Source organism: Cherax quadricarinatus, chromosome 98 (assembly GCF_038502225.1).
Source record: "Cherax quadricarinatus isolate ZL_2023a chromosome 98, ASM3850222v1, whole genome shotgun sequence".
Lineage (NCBI taxonomy): Eukaryota > Metazoa > Arthropoda > Malacostraca > Decapoda > Parastacidae > Cherax > Cherax quadricarinatus.
The window spans coordinates 11,133,525-11,149,916 of record NC_091389.1 but is presented as its reverse complement, the minus strand read 5'-3'; the positions used below and the strand labels follow the sequence as shown (position 1 = coordinate 11,149,916).

At 40.0% G+C, this 16,392-nt stretch overlaps 1 long non-coding RNA gene across 1 annotated transcript; it reads left to right on the top strand.

Annotated features, from left to right (window-relative positions):
* Positions 1 to 15,063: 15,063 nt before the first annotated feature.
* Positions 15,064 to 16,173, top strand: LOC138855533 (uncharacterized). The gene is made up of 2 exons (XR_011394773.1): positions 15,064 to 15,145; positions 15,220 to 16,173. It is a non-coding gene; the product is annotated as an uncharacterized lncRNA (long non-coding RNA).
* Positions 16,174 to 16,392: the final 219 nt, after the last annotated feature.

Genomic DNA, 16,392 nt, shown 5'->3' with positions numbered 1-16,392 from the left:
CAGACTACAGGTTACAGGTGTCTGGCTTTGTACCTGACAGCAGTACTGGGTTACAGCTGTTCCTGGCTTTGTACATGATAGCAGTACTGGGTTACAGCTGTTCCTGGCTTTGTACATGACAGCAGTACTGGGTTACAGCTGTTCCTGGCTTTGTACATGATAGCAGTACTGGGTTACAGCTGTTCCTAGCTTTGTACATGATAGCAGTACTGGGTTACAGCTGTTCCTGGCTTTGTACATGACAGCAGTACTGGGTTACAGCTGTTCCTGGCTTTGTACATGATAGCAGTACTGGGTTACAGCTGTTCCTGGCTTTGTACATGATAGCAGTACTGGGTTACAGCTGTTCCTAGCTTTGTACATGATAGCAGTACTGGGTTACAGCTGTTCCTGGCTTTGTACATGATAGCAGTACTGGGTTGCAGCTGTTCCTGGTTTTGTACATGATAGCAGTACTGGGTTACAGCTGTTCCTAGCTTTGTACATGATAGCAGTACTGGGTTACAGCTGTTCCTGGCTTTGTACATGACAGCAGTACTGGGTTACAGCTGTTCCTGGCTTTGTACATGACAGCAGTACTGGGTTACAGCTGTTCCTGGCTTTGTACATGATAGCAGTACTGGGTTACAGCTGTTCCTGGCTTTGTACATGACAGCAGTACTGGGTTACAGCTGTTCCTGGCTTTGTACATGATAGCAGTACTGGGTTACAGCTGTTCCTGGCTTTGTACATGATAGCAGTACTGGGTTACAGCTGTTCCTAGCTTTGTACATGATAGCAGTACTGGGTTACAGCTGTTCCTGGCTTTGTACATGATAGCAGTACTGGGTTACAGCTGTTCCTGGCTTTGTACATGATAGCAGTACTGGGTTACAGCTGTTCCTGGCTTTGTACATGATAGCAGTACTGGGTTACAGCTGTTCCTGGCTTTGTACATGACAGCAGTACTGGGTTACAGCTGTTCCTGGCTTTGTACATGATAGCAGTACTGGGTTACAGCTGTTCCTGGCTTTGTACATGATAGCAGTACTGGGTTACAGCTGTTCCTAGCTTTGTACATGATAGCAGTACTGGGTTACAGCTGTTCCTGGCTTTGTACATGATAGCAGTACTGGGTTACAGCTGTTCCTGGTTTTGTACAGTAATATATTCCGGGTTCGTGTCAGTCGTCATTACCTATTTGTAATTGTTTTTATAACCATGGGAACAGAGCTTTCCTCATGGTGTCTTGCTGTGAATAATATGTTCACCTATTTTTTAAATTTCCAATGGATGTAGCACTTACTAGCTCATATTTCATATCATTTTATTGTTCTGTTGATTTTTACAAAAGAATTTTTTTTAGCATTCTCTTTGGCTCCACTTTTAATTTTATATATAACTGAGGCCTCTTGTTATCCCTGTTACATGTCACCGTTTACCTTCTACCACTTTAACCTCTTTTGTTACTCATTATTCATCCAACTTTTGAGATTTTTTCACATGTAAGGTGTGTCTATTTTACAAAAGCATATTAAATGATACAGGAAAAATCTGGGAAGAGCTTCAGAGCTTCAGGAGCCGATCTCTCAGTTTTCTCCTGCACAGAGTATTTACCTCCGATGATGTGAACTTCTCTGGGTTATTGGATTTCGTATCTTAGGCTGCATTTTATTTTACAGTCTGTCCTCACCCTGATGTTTTGTAGAGTGAAAGTGTACTTGTAATGTGGATTGATATTCCATATTCCAAACTTCATTCCATTGTATCACAGTTAGTATTTATTTAGGTAAGTAGAATTCAGTCTTCTCTTTGTACTTGTCTCCTCAACCTATAATTTCAAACTTTCTTTACATTTATATTGCCATCATTTTCTCTGGGGTGGTCCCATTGTGACGCTTACAGTAACCTGTTGGAGTATTTTCTTATTTGTTTACCTTTATGTATCCTACATACTGGGATTTTAACTCATGTATAACCTCAAACTCGTACTTCCTCACACATTAATCTCTCAGTTGGCGCAACTTTTGTAGCGCTGGACTTTAATTGGGCAGTGGTAAATTATCCCACTTCCATATTGTTCTTAATTCCCAGTCTTACACACATCCTTATTGTCATTCCTGGTGGCAGTTTGAAGGAAAATATTGACTCTTTTTACACATTACACATCTCCCTCCAGCACAGATGTCTTTTAAATGGATTAGTTTTAGTATTTATTTGTTGTAGCTGCTTGAGTTGTTCAGGTATACACAAATACAGTTACATAGATTATCATACATAGCAGCATATGTGTAAAGAATCTAGGATAACCTAGGATAAATGTAAACTCTGGTGGACACCAGATTATGCTTGGGTTATCCAGCTAAGTAGTATAATGCAATTATAATGCTGCTTGCTGGTTAGACTTGAAACAAGCAAGAACACGTACACGACATGTCAGATGAACAGCCAAATATGCTTGTTGGCTTGTTTGAATTTCAGTTTTAACCCTTTAACTGTCTAAACGTTGATCTTCGTTTTCACTGCTAGTGCTCCGAAAATTTTGAAAAAAGAAATTATTTTATCTTTTTAAAACAAATAGAGCAATTTTCCATATGTAATAAGACCAAAATAAATTTTTAGCGCCGATACTTATTGAGTTATAAGGTGGCAAATTTGGGACTGGATGCTCACCTGATGGCAACATGAAGTCCTGCCACTTGCAGAAATGTTGCTAAGACTGATTCTATACTGACTAGGCATTTCAGGCCTATCATGCCAAATTTGGAGGCAGGAAAAATAAAATGTCAGCCCACATTAGGTGCACTACCAGTAAGTAAGTTTATTCAGGTATACACAGATACAGTTACATAGAATTATCATACATAGCAGCATATGTGTAGAGAACCTGGGATAACCCGAAAAAGTCAGACAGAGCGACTTATTTCCATTGGGGTCCTTTTACCTTATTATTATAATATAAATGTTATAATATTTTCTTATTATGCTATAATGAAGATAACATCTTATTTTTTTTTTTTATTATCACACTGGCCGATTCCCACCAAGGCAGGGTGGCCCGAAAAAGAAAAACTTATTATCATACTAAAAAGACTATCTACTACACGAGGGTCATTAAGACTATCTACAATACGAGGGTCATTACTAGGAATAAGGTAAAATTTACACGTATGTTAGCTAAAAAATAGAAAATCATTCCCCTCCCTTTCTGTAGCTACATTCATCAGACACCTTTTGGCAGTCTTCTTGAACTGGTTCATGCTATGACTGGCTTTGACATGTGCGGGCAGTCTGTTCCATTCCTTTATTGCTGTACAATAAAAGGTGTTTGACGCCTGGCCACTGACTGTGGGTACTACAAAGTTGTGCTCTCTCCCCCTAGTACTATGATTGCTTTGGTTCCCAACCTTGACAAAATTGACAGCAAGATATTCTGGACACTGTGAGCAATTTTATAAACATGATTTAGCTTCAGTTGTTTTACTCTGTCTTCAACATTCAGCATATCCAACTGCTGTAATTCATCCTGGCCTACATGTTCTCTTGGACCCAGGTCCAGGATGAATCTTACAATTTTGTTCTGGGTGATTTGCAGTCTATCTTTCAGTTTTTTTGTCAAGGCAGAGTACCATGAAAAGCAAGCATAATCCATATGGCATTGTATAAGGGCTAGACATAGGGTCCTGCGAGCCTCAGTAGGTAGACACTGTGCTTGTCTATACAGGAACTTCAGTCTGGCATTCGCTTTCTTTACTACACTGTTCCCTATCAATTCTCCTGACATGCACGGGTCAATGTTTAGACAGTTAAAGGGTTAAAAGTCACTAGTACAAGTGCAGTATGGGAAATACTGGCTGAATCAGGTAAATATTCACCTGATTCAGCTTCGATTCTTGGCATTACTGGAGCAAAATTAACAGATCCAGTTGAAGTTGCAAACACAGTAGGATATCACCTTGCCTGGGTCTCCTGTGAGTCGCTGTTGTCCTCTGACTTTCTTCTTCAGCCTAAATCCCTACAGGAGTCTACTGATTGAGACTTACCTCTTCCATATATGTTCTGTTTACCACTCTTGAACTTGCATTAATTATTGTCAAAATGTCAGCTGGCCTGATGATGCATATGTTCTCATGCTACACTATAGGTCTGTGAGGTCAGTTCCCACTATTCTCAAGGTTTTCACCAGAGACCAAATATCACATCTAATCCAAGGCCTACTCTTTAGGCCTGTGGGGTCAGTTCCCACTATTCTCAAGGTTTTCACCAGAGACCAAATATCACATCTAATCCAAGGCCTACTCTTTAGGCCTGTGGGGTCAGTTCCCACTATTCTCAAGGTTTTCACCAGAGACCAAATATCACATCTAATCCAAGGCCTACTCTTTAGGCCTGTGGGGTCAGTTCCCACTATTCTCAAGGTTTTCACCAGATACCAAATATCACATCTAATCCAAGGCCTACTCTTTAGGCCTGTGGGGTCAGTTTCCACTTTTCTCAAGGTTTTCACCAGAGACCAAATATCACATCTAATCCAAGGCCTACTCTTTAGGCCTGTGGGGTCAGTTTCCACTATTCTCAAGGTTTTCACCAGAGACCAAATATCACATCTAATCCAAGGCCAACTCTTTAGGCCTGTGGGGTCAGTTCCCACTATTTTCAAGGCTTTCACCGGAGACCAACACTTTTTGTCCTGGTCAGTAACAACTTTCCACTTGACACTTTTTCAAGTAGACAGTGTACCACAAGAGTGCTCTTAACCCAACCTTGTTTCTGCGAGTCACTCAGGGGAGGTTCCTTGATGCTGGTGAGGGGCTCTTGATCCAAGAAATTGTACCTGACTCCCCCTTCCCTTTGAAGCTGATTGCCTCCCGTTCCCCTACAAGTTTACCGTTTCTGTGAACACAACAATAATAATGTTTCTATTATCAATTAAGGGTCTTGCTACAGTACTACCTCAGGGAATTAGTTCCTCTTAGTATGTGTGGATAATTTTTCCACTATTGTTTCTCTTTTTAGGGAACCCTGCCTTGGTGGGGTATGGCCAGTTTGTCAAAAAAAAAAAAAATCCACTAGTTTCCACTCCCTTAGAGAATACAAAGTCACAATACTGTGACTGGAACAATACGCAAACAACTTACACATAGAAACTGATGACAACATTTTGGTCCGACTTTGACCACTAATCAGACACTAACACACAATTGATATCAGGTCTTTTATAGCTTCTGGGATTCTTCACTCTTCCTGCTTTCTTCTTGGTAAGTTTCACCTTTAATCCTGACACATACAGGTCCTCCTCGACTTATGATGGTTCAACTCGGAATATTTCAATTTTACGATGGTGCGGCAGCAATTACTTTGGAGATGAAACTTGATATAATTACCCAACATGAAGGCAACAAGTCCCTAAACTGTAATCATTTATTTATTTTTTTTATACTAGTATTTATTTATTCAGTGACAGTATTTATTTACTTATTCGTATCATTCATATTTGACACGATATTTTCAACAAAATATTTTTGACTTGGTATATTTTCTACTTAAAATGGCATCCCTTTTTACCTCAATGGTACAGTTGTCACTACATGCCCTGGTGTGGGGTAGCTCAAATAATACCTGATAAAATCTAGGGAAATACATTCATGATTAGTCGTCCTCAGTCACTGAAATTTGTTCACCAGTCCTCTCGGACAACAGTTTATTTAAACTACACATTACAAAAATAGGCATATATTCTAGACAGGTTCCTTGATGCTGGTGAGGGGGCTCTTGATCTAGGGAATTGGATATGTGCTCTGGTTCCCCGAATTAAGTCTGAATACCTTCCATCCCCCCCCCACATGCACTGTATAATCCTATGGGTTTAGCGCTCCCCCATTATTATAATCTAGACAGGTATGTACAGCATAAACAAGATTACTATTATTATAATAAAAAAGAAGCACTAAACCTACAAGGGTCATACAGTGCCAATATACAAGTTAAGCATTTTCCTATTCCTAGCAAGGGATGCAGACCCTAGGCTGTGCCCGACCAGCATACTATAGCATCTTATCTGAAACAATTATTACACCTTCCTCCCTGACAGTGTCTCAAAATCAGCATTTTGAGACACTAGCCCCTGGGTATAATAGTTACAACATCAAACATTATTATTTTTTTCATTAACACATCAGTCGTCTCCCACCAAGGCAAGGCGGCTCGAAAAAGAAAAACTTTCATCATAATTCACTCCATCACTGTCTTGCCAGAGGTGCAATTACACTACAGTTATAAAACTGCAACATTAACATCAAACATTAGGTAGGTACAACTCTTACCTCATGGGCACTTACATCTTGCCCGGTAGTAGAGTGAGGTCGTTCCAGCTTGAGCACCACAACAACAATGACCAGTGAGCCAGAACTCTCCTGCTTTTATACCCATAACAACAGAGCATCACCATGCACACTTTCCCAACTTCTACCATAATTTTGTTATTCTCCCATTACTATATCTTACTTTAAAAATACTGTCTTGATAATCTACTTATTTTGTGTGTGTTTACAACAGAATCTATTTTAAATTGCAATATATTACTATAATCATGGGGGAGCACTAAACCCATAGGATTATACAGCACATGAGGGGGGATGGAAGGTATTCAGGCTCAATTCAGGGAACCGGAGCACAGATCCAATTCCCTAGATCAAGCGCCCCTCACCAGCATCAAGGAACCTTTGTTGAGGGGTATTGCAATACAACATTTGACTCATCTGGCCTCAACATAAAAGTGATGAATTCTTATGACAGAAATAAGGCATTTGTGCCCCCTCCCCAGTTTAATATAATTAGGTACTTCAGATAATGAATCTTTTACTGTTAATTAGTAACATAAATACATCTTGCGTCCTGTAACCCCATAACAGTTCATCGGAGTGTAACCCATCGTAAGTCGAGGACAACCTGTACTGTGGCATTCTTTTACTGTAACTAACTTTCATTATCAGCTGAGTTCACTTGGTTTAGTGCTTTCATTATAATAATAATCATGAGTTCACCTCTTTAAATCACTCTATACTTCTCTTCCTCTAGAGGTTCCCTCAGTCTTCCAACTTAATATTTTATAATCAATAAAAAGTCGATATTTTGCAATATTTTAGCTTTTTTTTTTTTTTTTAGTTTTTAAGTATTATTAAGAGATTTATTTTTTCCTCAAACAGTTTTGCGGTATTTTGTGTTTATAAGAATAATTTTGCACACAAAAAAATATTTTGATGTATTTTGCAAACTGCAATGAATGTGACTCACGAAATTGTAATGACATGATTGCAACCATACCACAGGCGGGGATAGAACCCGCGATCAGAGTCTCAAAACTCCAGACCATCGCGACCAACGCGACGGTCTGGAGTTTTGAGACTCTGTACGCGGGTTCTATCCCCGCCTGTGGTATGGTTTGCAATGAATGTATTTGGAGAAGGTATGGAGTGTAGAACTGTACTGGATAACCAATGTTAATATCTCTCTCCTGTATGGTACTTGTATACTGTCCTGTACAATACATGTATACTGTTCTGTACAGTACTGAATACTGTCCTTATATTCTGTTCTGTACAGAATTGTATACTGTCCTGTACAGTACTGTAGTACTGTATACTGTCCTATACAGTACTGTATACTGTCCTGTACAGTGTTGTATACTGTCCTGTACAGTACTTGTATACTGTCCTGTACAGTACTTGTATACTGTCCTGTACAGTACTTGTATACTGTCCTGTACAGTGTTGTATACTGTCCTGTACAGTACTTGTATACTGTCCTGTACAGCACTTGTATACTGTCCTGTACAGCACTTGTATGCTGTCCTGTACAGTACTTGTATACTGTTCTGTACAGTACTTGTATACTGTCCTGTACAGCACTTGTATACTGTCCTGTACAGTGTTGTATACTGTCCTGTACAGTACTTGTATACTGTCCTGTACAGCACTTGTATACTGTCAGGTACAATACTGTATACTGTCCTGTACAGCACTTGTATACTGTCCTGTACAGCACTTGTATACTGTCTGGTACAATACTTGTATACTGTCCTGTACAGCACTTGTATACTGTCTGTACAGCACTTGTATACTGTCCTGTACAGCACTTGTATACTGTCCTGTACAGTACTTGTATACTGTCCTGTACAGCACTTGTATACTGTCCTGTACAGTACTTGTATACTGTCCTGTACAGTACTTGTATACTGTCCTGTACAGTACTTGTATACTGTCCTGTACAGCACTTGTATACTGTCCTGTACAGCACTTGTATGCTGTCCTGTACAGAACTTGTATACTGTCCTGTACAGCACTTGTACACTGTCCTGTACAGTACTTGTATACTGTCCTGTACAGTACAGTGGACTTGATCACCTCCCAATGCGACCAATTATGTAAGTGTATTTATGTAAGTGCGTTTGTACGTGTATGTTTGGGGGTCTGAAATAGACTAATCTACTTCACAATATTCCTTATGGGACCAAATTCGGTCAGTACTGGCACCTGAACATACTTCTGGAATGACGTTAATCAGGGGTCCACTGTACTTGTATACTGTCCTGTACAGCACTTGTATACTGTCCTGTACAGCACTTGTATACTGTCCTGTACAGCACTTGTATACTGTCCTGTACAGTACTTCTATGCTGTCCTGTACAGCACTTGTATACTGTCCTGTACAGCACTTGAATGCTGTCCTGTACAGCACTTGTATACTGTCCTGTACAGCACTTGTATACTGTCCTGTACAGTGCTTGTATACTGTCCTGTACAGTACTTGTATACTGTCCTGTACAGCACTTGTATACTGTCCTGTACAGTATTTGTATACTGTCCTGTACAGTATTTGTATACTGTCCTGTACAGCACTTGTATACTGTTCTGTACAGTACTGAATACTGTCCTTATATTCTGTTCTGTACAGAATTGTATACTGTCCTGTACAGTACTGTATACTGTCCTATACAGTACTGTATACTGTCCTGTACAGTGTTGTATACTGTCCTGTACAGTACTTGTATACTGTCCTGTACAGTACTTGTATACTGTCCTGTACAGTACTTGTATACTGTCCTGTACAGTGTTGTATACTGTCCTGTACAGTACTTGTATACTGTCCTGTACAGCACTTGTATACTGTCCTGTACAGCACTTGTATGCTGTCCTGTACAGTACTTGTATACTGTTCTGTACAGTACTTGTATACTGTCCTGTACAGCACTTGTATACTGTCCTGTACAGTGTTGTATACTGTCCTGTACAGTACTTGTATACTGTCCTGTACAGCACTTGTATACTGTCTGGTACAATACTTGTATACTGTCCTGTACAGCACTTGTATACTGTCCTGTACAGCACTTGTATACTGTCCTGTACAGCACTTGTATACTGTCTGGTACAATACTTGTATACTGTCCTGTACAGCACTTGTATACTGTCCTGTACAGCACTTGTACACTGTCCTGTACAGTACTTGTATACTGTCCTGTACAGTACTTGTATACTGTCCTGTACAGCACTTGTACACTGTCCTGTACAGTACTTGTATACTGTCCTGTACAGTACTTGTATACTGTCCTGTACAGTACTTGTATACTGTCCTGTACAGCACTTGTATACTGTCCTGTACAGCACTTGTATACTGTCCTGTACAGAACTTGTATACTGTCCTGTACAGAACTTGTATACTGTCCTGTACAGTACTTGTATACTGTCCTGTACAGTACAGTGGACCCCCGCTTAACGATCACCTCCCAATGCGACCAATTATGTAAGTGTATTTATGTAAGTGCGTTTGTACGTGTATGTTTGGGGGTCTGAAATAGACTAATCTACTTCACAATATTCCTTATGGGACCAAATTCGGTCAGTACTGGCACCTGAACATACTTCTGGAATGAAAAAATATCGTTAATCAGGGGTCCACTGTACTTGTATACTGTCCTGTACAGCACTTGTATACTGTCTTGTACAGTACTTGTATACTGTCCTGTACAGTACTTGTATACTGTCCTGTACAGCACTTGTATGCTGTCCTGTACAGCACTTGTATGCTGTCCTGTACAGTACTTGTATACTGTCTTGTACAGTACTTGTATACTGTCCTGTACAGTACTTGTATGCTGTCCTGTACAGTACTTGTATACTGTCCTGTACAGTACTTGTATGCTGTCCTGTACAGCACTTGTATGCTGTCCTGTACAGTACTTCTATGCTGTCCTGTACAACACTTGTATACTGTCCTGTACAGCACTTGTATACTGTCCTGTACAGTATTTGTATACTGTCCTGTACAGCACTTGTATACTGTCCTGTACAGTACTTGTATACTGTCCTGTACAGCACTTGAATGCTGTCCTGTACAGTACTTCTATGCTGTCCTGTACAGCACTTGTATACTGTCCTGTACAGCACTTGTATACTGTCCTGTACAGCACTTGTATACTGTCCTGTACAGTACTTCTATGCTGTCCTGTACAGCACTTGAATGCTGTCCTGTACAGCACTTGTATACTGTCCTGTACAGCACTTGTATTAAAACCTGGCCAGTTGTACTGGCCAGGTTGTAACAGCACTTGTATACTGTCCTGTACAGTACTTGTATACTGTCCTGTACAGCACTTGTATACTGTCCTGTACAGTATTTGTATACTGTCCTGTACAGTATTTGTATACTGTCCTGTACAGTATTTGTATACTGTCCTGTACAGCACTTGTATACTGTCCTGTACAGCACTTGTATACTGTCCTGTACAGCACTTGTATACTGTCCTGTACAGCACTTGTATACTGTCCTGTACAGCACTTGTATACTGTCCCGTACAGCACTTGTACAGTACTTCTACTGTACACTGGTATTTGTATAATTTAGTTCTGAGTCTCTTCAAGGAGATTATACAAAGAATAACCTTGAAACAGCCTTGATGCTTGTGAAGGGCTCTTTGATCCAAGGAAGTGGAGCTGTCTTCCCCTTCCTCAGATCAAACCTGATCATACTCAGTATTGTTTTATTCACGGGATGTGCTAAACCCTTATGAGTCAGAGGGCAACTGGGTAATGGGTGGGAATCCTAGGATTGACATCCATTTCCCAGGTACTTCACAACCCTTGCTGGTTAAGCTCTTTCCTGTAACTGTAGAAGTACCTTACAATTAGTTTTTAAGTGGGAAAAAATCCAGATTACCTTTGAATAGTACCAGGTGGTTTAATTAACCTAAAATGCTGTAAATTAATATTATGATGCATATGAAAGACTAACATGGTACAGTCGTGCCCTGGTATCTATAGCGGATGCCTTCCAAGACCTTCCATGGATGCCTGAAACCACGGATAGTAGCGAACCATATGTATAAGTCATTTTATGTTTATATGCATACCTGTGATAAAGTTTAATAATTTACACATAATAAGTAAAGAATTATCACTTTTTCACTGATGGAAAGCATTTCACAGCTTATCTTAGGCTTTGAAGATCTGACACCATCACTGCTTTTGCACTTTGGGGTCATTGTTAAGCAGAATTAAGGTTTATTTTTGGGCTCTGGTAAACCATGGATAACTGAAACCACAGAAACCAAACCCACTGATATAGGGGTTCTACTGTACCTAGATGCAGTGTATAATGCCTCTACTTAGCACAGTGTGTAGTATTCACTGCTACACTTGTTAAATACCGTCCATGTTATCACATGCTTAAGAAAACTCAGTATTCTTGCAACATTTTAACCTTAACACCTTTAAGGGAGTTTCTTGGCCATGGTTAAGGAGTTCTTTATCAATGGAATTGTATCTTTAATTCTCTCATTACTCAAACTGATTTGTAACCCCCCCCCTATTCCCCATTTCTAGTCCATCTAAACAGTGTTTCTGTAAGATGGAGTACAGTATATTAGGATGAATGATGAATGGTGGCCTGGTGGTTAACGCTCTCGCTTCACACGGCGAGGGCCTGGGTTCGATTCCCAGCCAGAGTAGAAACATTGGGCGTGTTTCTTTCCACCTGTTGTCTATGTTCCCCATCAGTAAAATGGGTACCTGGGTGTTAGTCGACTGGTGTGGGTCGCATCCTGGGACACTGACCTAATTTGCCCGAGATGCTCAGCATAACAAGTGGCTTTCTATGTAGTAGTATGTCATTGTTGTCAGCTAGGACTGTATACCATGTACATGTACTTGTAGTAAATAAAGATTATTATTATTAATAAGAGTAATGTAGAGCATTTCCTACAACTTGGGTTAATTTTGTCCCCCAGGATGCCACCCACACTAGTCCACTAATACCCAGGTGCCTACGTACTGCTAGGAGAACACTGACAGCAGGTGTAAGGTGACTAACACCCAGGTACCTACTTACTGCTAGGTGAACATTAATAGCAGGTGTCCCTGTGTTTCCACCTCTTATAATGCAAGGCACTCGCTGTCCATTGTTGTCACGTTGGGTGGGGTTCAGTTCTATCAGGGTAACCATGATATATACACGGTGTCCACAGAAACACTCCCTGATTTCAAACAGGTATAACATGTAACTTTGTAATAATCTTTCATGGTTAGTAGCTTCAGATACAGGATTTCATTCAGTTTCATGTGGTATAGGGTAGCATTTAAGACACTCAATGTGCGCCCCTCTGGTTGCTCAGCAAACATTGATGCAATAGTCCAGTTTGATCCAGATGCTCTGCAGCATATCTGGTGTTATCATGCAAATTGCTTCAGTGATTGAAATTTTCAACTCCTCCAGGGTTGCAAGTAGTAATGGTACGTAAACTGTGCTCTTCACATACCCCCCCAAAGAAAGAAGTCACAAACAGGTCCAGTGACCTCGCAGGCCACTTGCAGAGGTCACAGGACCTAACTGTTTGTGACTGCTTTCTTTGGGGGTACATGAACAGCACAGTTTATGTACCATCACTACTTGCAACCCTGGAGGAGTTGAAAATTTCGATCACTGAAGCAGTTCGCATGATAACACCAGATATGCTGCAGAGCATCTGGATCAAACTGGACTATTGCATCGATGTTTGCTGAGCAACCAGAGGGGTGCAAATTGAGTGATTTTAAATGCCATTTTTCATACATTTGCGTAAAGGAAGGATTAGAGCTGTATGAATGGGATAAATACACAGCACATACAATACTTACCTTAAAATACTGACATATCTTTTTCTTTCAACATGCTGGCTGTCCCCCACCCAGGCAGGTGACCCAAAAAAGAAACACTTTCACCATCATTCACATATAATCACTGTCTTTGCAGAGGCGCCCAGATACGACAGTTCAGATGTCACTCTAAACAGCAAATATCCCAAACCTTTCCTTTAAAGTGTAGGCACAGTACTTCCAACCTCCAGGACTCAAGTCCGGCTAACCAGATGGAGTTGGCTGGTTGACTGGACCTGTGGATGAAGCTCTGTTTTTTTGTCTTTGAAAATATTTTTGTTGATTTGTACAGGATAATCTTCTGGATTTTGCATGAGAACTGCTCTTGTTGCATCACCTAAATTATATGACCAGTTATCTAATTATTTTTTAATTTTATGACCAATACATATTTTGTATGACCGTTATGTACAACATACCTGTTTTGCATGACTTATCTGTAGTGTACAGCCTGTTTTGCATGGCATATGTTGTTATACTGCCTGTTGTATGACCATATATCCATTGTGCAACACCTGGAGAATGTAAGTAGTTCCTCAGCCTTGATATATCTGAAGTAAAATACAGTTGTTAGGAAAGACACATATGCAACAGTTAGGTATCTTTATTTCAAAACGTTTCGCCTACACAGTAGGCTTCTTCAGTCGAGTACAGAAAAGTTGATAGAAGCAGAAGAGACTTGAAGACGATGTAATCAGTCCATCACCCTTGAAGTTTTGAGGTGGTCAGTACCTCAGTCTGGAGAAGAGTATTGTTCCAAAGTCTGAAACAATATGGAGTTGAAGTGACAGGATGGAGCCTTATATAGCGCCAGGAGGTGAGATGTAGGCCACTAGTAGAGGTAAGAATGTTGTCGTTGGAAGGTCAGATCCCTCTCAAATCCAGCCATTCTCACTAGTAGAAGTTGACAAAGTTGATTTCAGGTCTGTACCAAGATACCCTTGTGTTGCAGTGTCTGACAGAGTGAACATTAAAATGGTATAAAATACCGACAGTATCTTCTGCTTCTATCAACTTTTCTGTACTCGACTGAAGAAGCCTACCGTGTAGGCGAAACGTTTCGAAATAAAGATACCTAACTGTTGCATGTGTGTCTTACCTAACAACCTGTCGGTATTTTATACCATTTTAAAATACAGTTGTAGCAGCTCCTCCATGAATGTAATCTGGCTTCATTATTATTATAATCATGGGGAAGCGCTAAACCCATAGGATTATACAGCACCTGTAGGGGATATGGAAGGTATTCACGTTTCAGGGAACTGGAGCACAGATCTAATTCCCTAGATCAAGAGCCCATCACCAGCATCAAGGAACCTCCGATGAGGGGAATCTGGCTTCAGCTTATAGACATCCTCACTTTAGATTGATCAATGCTGAGGGACAGATTACCTCATTTTTCACCATCTATATTGAACTCCATTCAAGTGAAAAAGTCATTGTTTATGAAACTGTCCTCAGAGTAAAGATACCAGGTGTTGCATATGTTTATCTGTTACAAGTGTCATTATGTTACCAGTGCTACGTGTCTCATCCGTTAAACAATTTCTTTATACAGCCTTCGAGGGAGGTTCCTTGATCCAAAATATTGGCCCTGATTGTTTTCCATTTCCCATATGACCCCCTGTGGGTTCAGTGCTTCCTCAGTACATCACATATTTGTCCATGGTGAAGCACTAAACCCGAACCTTCTAGTTCAAGGTTAAAGGAAACCAAAATAGCTTTTGGATCAATATTATTTATTGAGGCTGTCAGTTAAATTAAATAATTATCAACTAAATCAATATTTACACCACAAAGATCATATAGTACATATTCATATATATATATTAAGAAGATAAGTTGCAGTACAACTCACCGACATCAACATACATCTGAGGTGCATTTTCCTTTTGGCAATCAAAAAAAAAAATTAAAAAAACTGCTGAAACTTTGTAATAAATGTCACAATTCAAAGGGAGTGACACGGTAGATGTGGTGAGGCTGATGCTTCACTGATGACATAGTCTGAGCTGCTTCACTTGTAACACACACAAGTACTGGTAGATGTGGTGAGGCTGATGCTTCACTGATGACATAGTCTGAGCTGCTTCACTTGTAACACACACAAGTACTGGAGATATTGATATCAGGTAAAGAGTCCTTCAGCATTGCAGATCTATAGGTGAACATAGCAAGGCTGAAGGACTGACTACCTCACATCTACATCACTATTTCTGCTGACACATTTGTATTTCAACTAAGGCAGCAGCTCAGCAGGTGAAACATCTTGTCAGTAAAGATACCAAACTGTTGCACGTCTTGTATATTTGTCAGTATTGTATGTCATTAATGCTGTGACAGATCTGGTCAAAGAATTCTTGTCTGTGACACATGAGTACCAGGTTGTCATTTCTAAAACCTGCAGACTCAGAGTTTAAACCATGTCACTCCTTTTAAAATGTTTGGAAATGTTGCCAGTGTTGAGCACTTGCGGCCCTCGCAGTGAACAAGGGCACATCATCAATGCCTAATTGGTGATCAAAGAAAGACTGGCAAGTGTTGGCCACTTATGACTATGGAGCAGCAAGCTTTCACATGGAGTTTATGAGGCCAAGTTCATAAATGATAAAGAGCCGATCCCAAACTTACATGTTACATTCCCTGCCTCTCAACATATAATCGAGTTGTATTCCTAGTGTTCGAATTTTCAAATATTCTTGGTGTTTCAATTTACCGGGAATAACTCCATTTGTTTGAATGTACAAACAGTATTCCTGGTATTTTAACTTACTTACCAGTTATCCACAAATAGTACAAATGATGGTTATATTTCACATACGTTGGCAGCGCTGTATGACCCTGGCGGGTTTAGCACTTAGTTTTCATTATAATAATAATCACACACTGGTACTGTGGCTCAGTAGTTGTAAAGTTTGCATGTAATTTAGGATATCATTTGGGCTTAGAAGTTTCTTGTGAACATTATACTGTAACGTTTATAAGTCAGTGACGTCCTTTATGTACACGCCATGTATTCATTTTAAAATACACACATTGACTTTTGTAATTAAGTCAAGGTCCTACAACATTGTATACAAAAAAAAATATATCATTTATGCACTTGGCTCAGACAGAGAAGTCAAGATAACTATCAGTCTTGTTATATTGTGAGAGTTTAAAGTTGGTGTTATACACAAAACATCCACAAGACATGTAAACATTTTTCTGAATGTCTTGTGCATGAAGG